Below are 13,347 nucleotides of genomic sequence, written 5' to 3'. Positions count from 1 at the left end.
GACTAGTTATGGCTGATGATGATGATGATGATGATGATATGTAGCACAATGTGCTTAGGAGGTCAAAAGAATTTAGCACATTAGCCCATTGTATTTTTATTAGATAATTATATAATGTTTTCCAGCGGAAGTCGCAAGGATTTATTGCCACCTGGTATACCATTTTTATTCCTGCACATCTTTCTAAATAAGCTATACAGTAGTTAAATGACAACTACCCTAACTGGTCAGTGTTACAACAATAAAACTCTGTTATCAAAAGTAATCATATTTATTAGTGATGCCCACGGCACCACCTCACACTCATTCCCCCACACCGACACCCCATCCACCACACCCACACCACCTGATCACCCCATCCGCCACACCCATACCACCTCACATCCTATCCCCCACACCACCACCACTTCATATGCCATCCCCTACGCACACACTACCAGCACCTCACACCCACCCACCCACACACACACAACAACCACCTCACACCCACACCACCACCACTTCATATCCCATCCCACCACCCAAACACCCAAACACACTACCACCACCTCACACCTCATCCCCCCCACACATACCACCACCACTAATTTGATACTTAAGACACAGTATATACTTCTTGCATATAGGTATTTGTGTATGTAAGCAGATTACATTTACTGGCAAAGAACTTATAGGCCTACGCCTATCAAATCAATCCTTTGTCCAGCCACCATCACTTTCTATTACAGCCTGTAACCTGCTGGGCATGAACGAGACGTGGTTGTACATAAGATGTCCATTACGACGGAACAGTTCCCACTCCTCCATGGTGTGCTGGAGGAGACGTTGGCGAGTTCTTTCCCTGCCCTCCTCCCACGATTTGACAATATTCCCCCAAACATTCTCAATGCGGTTGAGATTGCATCCTTTGCTCAATGGATATTGACTGCAGCAATCCAATATTGCGTTGCTCAGCAAACCATCGATGAACGATGCGCGCAGTGTGTATGGAACAATTATCCTGTGGAAATTTTGCATGAGATTAGGTAAACTGTGATAGCAGGTAAACAGGCAATTGTTGTTAGGGTGAGAAGTTGCGTCCTAACGTGAAATATAAAGTGCTTCCATTACATAATAACCTGGGCTAATCCATTTCAATTATATAATAACCGAGGATAATCAATATAATTTAACATATGTTTTCTAGTAACTGACCTTAATTTTTATTAATAAATGATTTAGTGTCAACGACAGATAATACAAAGTATCGTGATGCTGAAACAATTTATGCAGTGATTAACACTGATATACTGTAAAGCTACAGTATTAAGCTTAAATATTTAATAACTGCCAGAACTACTAGATTATAGTCCTCTGATGCATTACACCTTCAGTGCCCCATCAGGAGCGTAGGGGCCCGGGGCAACGCTATTCAGTCCACACATTTAAGGTGCAAATGGCCAGTTATTATCCCCTGAATGGCACTATGTGCGTGCAATTAACATCAACCATTCCTTGGATTTAAGCAATTCACTAAATCACCAGGCGTCCAACTGTTGGCTATATGGCCACCACCCAGCGTACTTCCTGGATTACGGATAACCATATTGCTTGTCATTCACTATAGAGCAAGGCTGGCATTTGCTCAAGAATATGTTAACAACGGTCTCGATTACTGAGGCCGCGTGATCTTCAGTGATGAGAAAAACTTCGCATCAAATACCCACAGACGTCTCCACTGTTGGCGACCTAACAATAAGAGATATGAGACCCAAAACATTTATGAGGAAGCTAGAAGTGGTCACATCACCCTTAATGTTTGGGGTTGGGTGCACCTTTATGGTATAGGCGAGTTGACAGAGATACATGGATACCTGACCGCTGATCAGTATCTCGAGATCCTGAAGGAGGTGATGGTGCCATGTGTTCGCGACCATGCACTTCCGTATCCTGAACGTATTATCTGCTCACGAGTTTAAAGCAGTGGTGGGATAAACAACTGTTTCGAGTGAAGAATGAGGTATTAGCGGAGTTGTTTCCTAGGTTTGGGAAGGCGGGGGATGATTGACCAATGGCAACCCCTGTTAAGTTTATCGATGAATATGTTGCCTGGGACTTCACTGCATATACTTGAAAAGGCAATACTGTATTTGTAGCCTATAAATAATCATAATTTCACTGGTGAATCTTAAGTAATTTTCGCAAGTCAAAACTAGGTGAAAATATTAATCATTGCATACCTATGTCTTTGTTTGATTCTGGGGATGCACTTGGATATATAATGAGAAGTATGACTGAATTATAATATCTATCTATCTATCTATCTATCTATCTATCTATCTATCTATATATATATATATATGTCACGTAGCAATATTAAAGGACACCCGATGGAGTAAAAGAATGACTGGATTCCACGAGATGGGCAACGTGGTAGAAAACGACCATATAAGAGATGGTGTTAACAGAGAAGATTGTAGGCAGAACCTGGTACAGACTGGCCTTCATAAGGAATTCATGCAAAGGAAAGGGGAGGCCTTTGTTCAACAGTGGACTCTAAATGGCTAATGATGATGATGATGATGATGATGATAAATACAGGCTATATATATGACAAGTAGTCGCAATATATCAGGTATGTCAACGTTCGATGACGGGTAGCGTAAGTATATGTGTCTAACCCTGAGAAAATATTGTCCATTATAGTGGAAATAACGTTACAAGTGGGCGTATTTTACTCCTTGTCATGATGTGTATGTGTCTCCATTGCACTTGTTAGGCGTGCCATATCGGTTTAAAAACTGAATATCATAATTTAATCGTACTGACAATATTTTCTTACACTACCATGGGTCTAACCTATCAATCACCCGCAATTCAGTGTCTAATCTGTATTGATAAAGATGGACTGGAACTTGTAATTTGGCCATATATTTTGCATTAAACTTATAATCAGTGTTCATACGTGTCGTGCATGGACACTTTGAACCACTTGCACAAAGAAGCAGATCGAATTCACCAGACTCTACGTTGGTGTAATAAGGTTAGCTGATGTATGATGGCTACTGTCTGCACGGCATGTAATACTAAACATACAGAATAGATTTGTGAAGTTATATTACTTTAAGCCTTTTGTATTAGGATTCACTTTACATATAATATTATGGCAATGATTCATGGAATCACATAATTGTTTTTAAGGCAATACTGCAAACTATAAACGGCATCAACAGTAGCAAAACTCAGTCACCACTCCCGTCCCACGTAACATGACGAGGCCCATTCATTCATAGAAACGCTACTACTGCCACGCTGCCACGTTTGGTCAGGAGGTAGGGTAGGGAGGTAGTAAAAGGGGTGTAGAAACTCCTTTCCGCAACTGTTAGTTCATGGCACCGTCGTGACTGTCATGGCACTATCGTGGTGGTCGTGGCCTCATCGTGACGACAAAATGACAGTTAAAAATTGGAAAATCTGCTAATCGTGACCCAGTCTTTCAACTCTAATGACTCCATCGTGACCATCTTACGACCATCATGACATATACTTGCAGCCATCGTGACATTTGTTTGTTATCTGCGGTTATCATGGTCAAATTTCACGACAGCGCCAATAATTGAATTAGTGGCGATGTCGTGGTTCGACTACGGAATGTGTGACGGAAGCCAAACAACTAGAGTAAGACAAAGATAGTAATTTACTGCCCTGCCCACCAAACCGATCAGCTAAAACTGTCAGCACGAATCTAAAAAAAAAAAAAAAATAAAAAAAAATAAAACAGAGAAGACGGCGTGGGAATGTTATAGGAAAAGTCGAATAGACGTACAACAGAAAATGGTGCCTGCCTTACAGAAAAACAAGTCATAAGTAAAATTCCTTAACCTCCTGTATGACAGGAGTTCCGAGGCTCCTGTCACCATAAGAAATGGGGATGAGGTCGACATATACTTACGTTATTTTTTCTAAGCCGGCTGTAAGATATTTTGACAAGGTCTGTTCCACTCCAGGCAGGTCATAATTGGAACTCTAAATAGGACCCTGGACTGTAAATCTGATGGGCCCATGTAGTGGTTTGGGGGAAAATTGGGATATAATAGAAACTGAATGTCTGCTTTAAAACCTCGTGCAGTTGATAAGCATCAGTCCATGTCTTGTTCATTCTATGGCAGTACAATGAGGTTTCCAGTCTTTTTTTTTTTTTTTTTTTTGCGAGGAAGAAGGAACCAAAGACTAGGAGCCCGCAAAACAGCTCCTTCCAAGAAAAAGCAAAAACAATACAAAAGAGAGCCAAATTAAAGATCCGTTCATTTCCAGATGCCTGGACACACTATGTTTGAAAGACTGGAGATCATGGGAAGTAGGAAATACAGAGGGAGACAGTTCCAGAGTTGACATGTTACATAAATGAAAGACTGGGAGTAACGGTTAACTCTTGGATTAGAGAGTTGGGCAGAAAAGGGAGGAGAGTTTGTTGCTAGAAGGTGCTACGCACCTGTCATAGTGGTGGAGGGATGCAAGCAGTCAGTTCAGAGTAGTGACCAAGGAAGTAACGATAGAAAAGAGATAAAGATGCAACAGTGCGGCGAAGAGACAGAGGTTGAAGGGGGTCAGTAAGAGGAGGAGAGTTAATGAGACGAAAAGCCTTTGACTCCACCCTATTGAGAAGAGCTGTATGTGGGGAGCCTCCCCACACATGAGAGTTGTACTCCACACAGGGGCGAATAAATCCCTTATATAAAGTCAACAACTGTGCAGGGGTAAAGAAGGTACGAAGTCGGCTTAGCACACCTAATCTCTTGGAAGCAGATTTTACCAGAGATGTAATACGATCTTTCCAAGATAAATCCCGAGTGAATGAAACCCCAAGCATGTTCAAGGATGATGCTGGATTGAGCTGGATATTATTAAATATTAGTGGGTACTCCTGTGGAAGATTCTTTCGGGTTGATAGGTGTGAAAACTGAGTCTTTGATGCATTAAAAACAAGATTATTTTTAATCCAGTCAGAGATACGAGCCAAGTCAGACATTAGGCGCCCCATAGCCTCATCCCTTGTTTGTTGAAGTAACTGCTGGGATGGACGTTACAGGAACCGAATGGAAAGGCGAAGGGTGGAATCATCAACGTACGAGCGGATAGGGTTAGATGTACAGCTTAGAAGATCATTGATGAATAAAAGGAAGAGAGCTATTGATAGAACAGAGCCCTGTGAAACACCACTGTTGATAGATCTAGGAGAAGAACGATGGCTGTCTACAACAGCGGCTGTAGAACAACCAGAAAGGAAGCCGTAGATGAAGGCAAGATAGAAGGACAGAAACCGTAAGAGGGCATTTTGGAAATTAAAGATTTATGCCAGACTCGATCGAAAGTCTTTGAGATGTCAAGTGCAATGGCAAAGCTTTTGCCAAAGTCCCGAAAGGAGGATGACCAGGAGTCTGGAAGGTAGGTGAGAAGATCGTCAGTGGAGCGACCCTGACGGAACCCATACTGACGATCAGAAAGAAGGTTGTGATGGGAAACATGCTTTAAAATTTTTCTGTTAAGAATAGACTCGAAAACTTTTGAAACACAGGATGTTAAAGCAATTGGACGATAGTCAGAGGGTTGGGAATGGTCGCCCTTCTTTGGGACTGGCTGAATGAGAGCAAGCTTCCAGCAAGAAGGAAAGATACAAGTTGAAAGACAGGCTAAAGAGTTTACCAAGGCAGGGTGTAAGCACAGAAGCACAGTTCTTGAGGGCAACAGGAGGAACTCCATCAGGCCCATATGCTTTGCTAGTACTGAGGCCAGTGATGGCAGAATATACATCAGCTGAAGAAATTTTGATGTCAGCCATGACGAAGTTGGAGGGGGGAAGTGATGGAGGAACAGCACCGGAAAAGTCTAAGGTGGAATTAGAGGAGAAAGTCTGAACGAAGAGATCTGCTTTATCAGTAGAAGAAATAGCTACAGAGCCATCAGAGTAGAAAAGAGGAGGGAAGTATGGTGAGGTAAAGTTGTTAAAAAGGTTTTTGGCAAGGTGCCAGAAGAAGCGGGAAGAATTCGAGTTGGAGAGTTGAGAGCATTTAATACGGATGAAATTATTTTTAGCAGAGCGAAGAACAGACTTAGCATGATTCCGGGCAGAAACATAAAAAAGATGTGATTCAGGGGTGGGTTGGCTCTGGTACCTTTTATAGGCCCTCTTCTTGTTGCGGACAGCATTAGAACAAGTGTGATTAAACCAAGGCTTTCTTGCATTAGTCAGAGGATATGAGAAAGGAATGTATGCTCCCATGCCCGAGAGAATAACCTCTGTAATGCGCAAGGCACACTCAGATGGCTCCTGGCCATGAAAGCAATAATTATTCCAGGGAAAATAAAAGTACTGCCTGAGGGCCTCCCAATTTGCAGCTCCAAGGTGCCACAGTCGATGTTTCTTTGGAGGGTCCACAGGCCTTACCGGAGCAACAGGACAGGTTAAGGCAATAAGGTTCTGATTGGAGGAGCCCAACAGAGAGAAAAGATTAACAGTGTAAGCGGAAGGATTAGTTGTAAGGAAGAGGTCAAGTATGTTGGAGCTGTCTCCAAGGCAGTCAGGGATATGGGTAGGGTGCTGTACAAGCTGCTCTAGGTCATTAAGGGTAGAAAAGATGTAGTCTTGTTCACCAGGTGGATCAGTGAAAGGAGAGGAGAGCCAAAGGTGGTGGTGAACATTGAAATCTCCTAGAATGGAGATTTCAGAGAAAGGAGACATAGATAGAATGTGTGCCATCGTACAAGTAAGATAGTTGAAGAATTTTTGATAGTCAGTAGAATTTGAGGATACGTAAACAGTGCAGATATACTGTATTAAGCCAGAGAATGACAGGAGAGCCGAAGCGCCAGAGAGTAGAGAATTCAGAAAAATCAAGTTCAGGAACACGAGAGCAAGATAAGTCATTGCGTACTTATACACAACAGCCACCTTTGGCTTTGAAATAAGTATAGAGAAAGTGGGAGGATACAGAAAAGGGTTTGCTGTCAGTTGCTTCAGACAGATGAGTCTCTGTTAAAAAGAGAAGGTGAGGTTTAGAGGAGGAGAGGTGGTGTTCATCAGCGAGAAAGTTAGAGGAAAGGCCACGAATGTTGCAGAAATGATAAAGAAGTGAGTCAGACAGTGGTTCCAGGCAGCTCATGGAGTCGTCACTGGGAGAGGGGAGGATGGTGGGGGCATTTATGGTCCCCCCTCCCCCGGGGTTACCGAGGTAAGGTTTAAGTGCGCCATTTTCCTTTTTTTAATTTTGAAAAGGAAGCGTAGTGTGTACTGTGTATGTAGTTTGATGTTGACAGAGAAACTTGCTTTAGTCTACTGCCCTCGCCGGCTCAAGTCTCTTCTTTACACGCACAAAGGAAGCGCAGCCAGTATTTTTTATTCTCTCTATCTCTAGGGATTAATAAAATAAAGTGCGAATTATTATACTGTATAATTTAATATCCATCATCATCCTACCCCTCTTTATCAGTAATAAATGGGACGAAAAGAATTAGGAAAAGAATTAGAATTAGGATCAGAGGAGCACAGAAGATTAATAAGTATCAAGAAATAAGCAATAAAATAAGTATGGAAGGTAGTGATTCACTGCTATCTGTAAACGCGACGACGCACCACACAGTCACAGATTGATTCTATCAGAGTGGAGCGATAATACTGGCGGTAACAAACACCTACTTCACTGATACCACGCACGCGTTATCATTGGTTTACAAGGTTCACCCACGAATTAGGGAGGAAGTGGACCACGAGAACGACCACACTACCAAACAAGATTACCTTTCACCGAACAATTATCAAAATAAAGCTCAAAGATGCTGCACAAGAAACACCAAAAACAAAAGCACCCTCATTATCACCATCATTTTCATTATTAATGAAATCCCCAGTCAAATGACGTACATTATTGTTAAATTCTTGATACCACCAGCCGATTTTTTTTTTTCAGCGTGGGGGTGACCTTTCAGAATGGAGGGGTCATAATTATATAACCTTCATTAATACAAGGGGTCTCTCCTGAACTGAATAAAATCTCTTTAGGTAACAAAAATAAAGAAAACATGTCACCTGATTCAAGGAATTAGCAGTTGTTCGACGGTGCACTCTGCGTAGAGTGTCCTTTGTAAAAAGATATGGCATTTTTGCTCGTACTCCTTAAGGACTCACCAGTCTCCCTCATTCACTCTCCTCTCGTCCCCGGCTTCTGTCTCTCTCTTTCCTCATTCCAACAATTCCACTCTTACAAACATTCTCATGCATGTTTTTAACGTAATGCAAGTTGATATATGTAAAAAATGAATAGTATATAAGACAGCATTGATGTCTAATATGCAAAATCAGTCATTAAAGAATAAGTGCGAGACAGACTGCTAAGCCCACGAGAGGACGACCCTTTGTCTCTCCCACTTCATTTTCTCTATTTGCCACACTGGAAGTCATGTTGTCATTTAACAACGGAAAAAAATAACGTGACAACACCACACATGAAACTCCCCTCTAAAACGAATTACTTGGAAAGCAAGCGCACTACCCAGAACATAGATTATCTCAACACCAGAGCAAATGACACTCGACCATATTTTACTTTGGTCATTGTCTGGAATACTGTCAGGCTGAATAATTAGGGCTACCAGAAATTATGTGTTTTTATGTAGAAAAAAAAAAAAAAACATGCGTTAATGTAAAAAAAAAAAAATCTTGGTTTTCTCCCGTCATTTTGTATACTGAATTGCGTTTGTGTGATCTGTAGATCTTCACTTCGTCATCCACCTGTGTAGAGGGTCTTTCTGTGGTAAGGGTAAGTAGGGAGTGAGAAAGTTGTGTAAGGGTGGTAGGTGAGAGTGTGGGAGGGTGGCGATGTGGTGAGGGTGTGGGAGGGTGGTGACAGGGTGAGGGTGGTGGTGTGGTGAGGGTGTGGGAGGGTGGTGGTGTGGTGAGGGTGTGGGAGGGTGGTGGTGTGGTGAGGGTGTGGGAGGGTGGTGGTGTGGTGAGGGTGTGAGTGGGTGGTGGTGTGGTGAGAGGGTAGTGGTGCGGTGAGGGTGTGGGAGGGTGGTGGTGTGGTGAGAGGGTAGTGGTGTTGTGAAGGTGTGGGAGGGTGGTGGTGTGGTGAGAGGGTAGTGGTGTGGTGAGGGTGTGGGAGGGTGGTGGTGTGATGAGGGTGCGGAGGGGTGGTGGTGGTGGTGAGGATGTGGGAGGGTGGTGTTGTGGTGAGGGTGTGGGAGGGTGGTGGTGTGATTAGGGCATGGGATGCAATGAGAGTGGTGTAGGTGGTGGTGGGATGAGGTGCTAGTGTTTGTAGTGGTGTGAGATTTTATGAAGATGGTGGGAAGAGTAGGAGGTTCAATATGGGACGTGGGTATAGTAGGTGAACCGGGGAAAGTGTGTGATGAAGGACGGTGAAGCAAAGAAGAAGAGAGGGTAGGAAGAAAGATGGAGCTAAATGATACAGGAAGGAGGAATTCGCATGGAAGAAGAGTAATCTGAAGGAAAGGGGGGGAGTTCAAAAGGAAGAGGGAGTGGTGTTAAAAAAGACACAGTGTCAGAAAGGTACTTCTCCCATGGAAGAAGAATGAGTGTGTGGCCAGGCATTGCTAAGGGTAGATATTCCGCCATCTCCAGAGGCCCGTGACGAAACCTCCAGCCTGAAAAGGGAACAGTCTTCCCGAATCGGAAATGTAGATGGTAAAATGAGACTCTGAGAGAATGATGCAGAGGTTTTATGAAAGAGCGAGCTTCAGAAAATTTGTGTGTGTGTGTGTGTGTGAGAGAGAGAGAGAGAGAGAGAGAGAGAGAGAGAGAGAGAGAGAGAGAGAGAGAGAGAGAGAGCCTGTGTGCATGCCCGTGTATGGTGTGCAGAATGAGAGGCATAAGCAGTTAGCAGTGTTAGCTTTAGAGGTGTAGGACGAGAATAATGGTCCCACTACCCTAGCGTTTTTTCAGCTTCTCTAACATTTCTTGCCCTATTCTTATCCTCAAGCCATATCCAAACGCCTGAAAGAGGTTATTTTTTCCGCAATACTTCCTGATTTCGACGTTCACACACACACACACACACACACACACACACACACACACACATTTTATATCTATCTATCTATCTATCTATCTCTATCTATCTATCTATCTCTATCTATCTATCTATCTATCTATCTATCTATATATACCTGTATATATATATTTATTAATATTTAATGATATCATCTGTTGTGACAGTGAGAACTGTGTTCTTGAAGTTCTGCACTAGGATGAGTACTACAGTAGAGTAAAAAGGGTAATAAGTGTTTCAGGAAGTTGCGTTAAAATCCCGGATGGTCTTGTCATAGTACTGGAATGGGGGGTGACAACCATGCCTTACAGACTGCAGATCGAATCCCCAAAGACATTTTTTTTTTCTTTTAGCATGTAAGATGCTGCCGGCCGCGTAGGTTGGTGTCATACTTAAAATGCACTGGATTTCGGTAACAGATTCAGACCCTTGTGCTACGAACGGAGTGATATGAGTTTGATTTGGTGGTATTGTTGAAAATGTGTTACGTAAAAAATTAATAATTTGTAGCAATAATTAATAGCTGGTGATGTGTGTGTGTAAAAAGGAAAAAATACCCTTTCAAGAATGCATTTTCATTGGTATTCAACAAAGCACATGTAGTGCGCAATCTCTCCAGAGTGAGGGTGGCAGACCACCTAATTAAAATGTTACATTATTTAAACTCTACCGTCAAACGACAATATCGAGTACATTTTAGTGTTTTTGGTGTCTTTCTCCCTCCTTGCCAGCATATTTATCTAGTTTCTGATTTGGAGTATGGGGCCACCCAGTCTCAGTCCTGAAAGGTTGAAAGCTCAGAAGATAAAAGATTTTTTTTTTTTTTTTTTTTTTTTGAACGTAGAGGAGTGAGTAGTATTGAGATGGTTTGAGCTTCTTAGTATTTTATGTATCCTCTTCATGGCCGTGATTAAGTTCGTCTTTCATGTGGACACACCAGTTATCGGAGGGTGGTCTCCAAGCTTATCTATGTTTGTATTCGATAGCCTCAGACGTCAATTCATTATCGATTAATGTTTCCCAGAGTTTACATGTGGTTGTTATGTCTCTTATCCCTCATCAGTGCTGTAATTTAAAGCAATCTTAACGCATGGAAAGCTGGTAATAGAACTTAGTAGACGTAATCCAGTTGATTCAAGCCTGTCCATCCTTTCTGTATTTTATCATCATCGTTGTTGGCGTCATCATGATGCCCTCATTCGTTACCTGTGAAATGAGGTGGTATATTACCTCATGAAGTTAATTGTAACTGATGGCATTGTACAAGAGTTGTCACACGGGCCTTATTGAGTAATCTGTTAGCTCTTTTTATGCCTCCAACCATTTATGGTGGAGGAGGTATAAAGTGATCGGTCTGTCCGTCCGTGAGTGCGTTGGTGAGTGTGCGCGTACGTAACGCTTTTCTTGGCGCGATATCTCTTATCTCCATCGACGGATTTCCACCAAACTTTAGTCAGTGATGCAGTATCAGAGGTTGATGAACGGATTAGGTCAGCTAGATCAAGGGGTCAAAAGTCAAGGTCATATAGGGCCGACTTAGTTTATTCTTGTAGGCGAGATATCTCCTGAACCCCTCAATGGATTTCGACCAAACTTTTGTCAGTGATGCAGTATGGGGGGCGATGAACTGATTAAATAAGCTAGGTCAAGGGTTCAAAGGTCAAGGTCATTCGGCTTAGTTTCTCCTTGTGGGTGCGATATCTCCTGAAACCCTCGAAGTATTTCGACAAAACTTTGTCAGTGACACAGAATGAAGGGACGATGAACTGAGTGGGTCAGCAAGGCCAAGAGGTCCAAAATCAAGGTTATATTGGTGTGGGCGCGATATCTCCTGAACCGCTCAACGGATTTCGACCAAACTTTTGTCAGTGATACATTATGAAGGGACGATGAACTGATTAAGTCAGCAAGGTCAAGGGGTCAAAGGTCAAGGTCATACGAGTATGGATGTGTTATCTACTGAACCCCTTGACCGATTTCGACCAAACATTTGTCAGTGATACAGTATGAATGGACGAACTGATTGTCAGTAAGACCAAGGGGTCAAAGGTCAAGGTCATATGGGTGTAAAAACTATATCTCCTGAGCCCCTTGGTGGATTTCTACCAAACTTTTTCAGTGATAGATTATGAATGAATGATGATCATATGGGTGTGGGCACAATATCCCCTGAATCCCTTGACGGATTTCCACCAAACTTCTGTCAATGATACAGTATGAAGGGACGATGAACTGATTAGGTCAGCAAGATCAAGGGGTTAAAGATCAAGGTACTATGTGGTCAGCTTAGTTTCTCTTTCGTCTCATTTCAACTATTCTTTCTTCTCACCTCTCTCCTTGCTTCCACCTCTGTCTTTCTACGGATGTGGGTCGATGCAGCATCCCAGGAGTGGCAGCCCAAGAATCACCCGACCTTCTCTCTGTCCTTTCTCTTTCTTTCCTGTGTGTGTGTGTGTGTGTGTGTGTGTGTGTGTGTGTGTGTGTGTGTGTGTGTGTGTGTGTGTGTGAGGAGATTTGGAGACCTATACCCATTACCACATTTCACCAGCTACGTGTCTGTGGCTAAAGTGTGGAGTGTAGTAGCAGGTATAGGTCTCCAAATCTCCTCTCATCCTGAATGCTCTCTTGTTTCTGTGCTTTTTTCACCTTTTATCTCAGCACTTTTGCCCTTTGCATATTTGGAGACTTATATCTATTACTACAATTCACACCTTAGCCACAAACATGTATTTGAAGCAGGTGGAATGCTCTTGTTTCTGTGCTTTTTTCTTCTCTTATCTGTGCACTTTTGCCATTCCTATTTCTTAATCATTTAAGAAGAAATTTTTTGTTTTCTAGTATTATGGGAAACGTAATGAGGTCGGTAACTAATAAATTTAGTGTTAAAATAGAAGTGCATCGTATGTTTAAGTTATATGGGATGGAACAGTTGGTCATCCTGACTCGACTGGCCTCTGACCTGCTGTGCTGAAGAGGTGGCAAAGTTCGATGGTAAACGTTACTGTTGTCGCTGTTTAAGTTCTGTTAGTTACCTTTATTATATTATGGTAACCATTGTTTTAACAATAAGAATGTATTTATCTACATATTGTGAAGGGCACATTCGTCAAAACGTCTTGAATTCCAGTGACCAAGAATATATTCATGCTGGTCTTACGATATCGTGTGATAAGACTGGAAGCAAGATGCTGCCAAATCTGGCACAGTATGGTTTCTTTCTAATAAAATTCTATCACACCTTTAAGAAAAGGAATTTGTTAGGAACACTAGTAAGAACAATTATTTAACATTAATGTGCATACATATC

This window comes from Coenobita brevimanus, chromosome 47 (assembly GCF_032717465.1).
Source record: "Coenobita brevimanus isolate Jiangsu-jjx chromosome 47, ASM3271746v2, whole genome shotgun sequence".
Lineage (NCBI taxonomy): Eukaryota > Metazoa > Arthropoda > Malacostraca > Decapoda > Coenobitidae > Coenobita > Coenobita brevimanus.
This window is presented reverse-complemented; position numbering follows the sequence as displayed.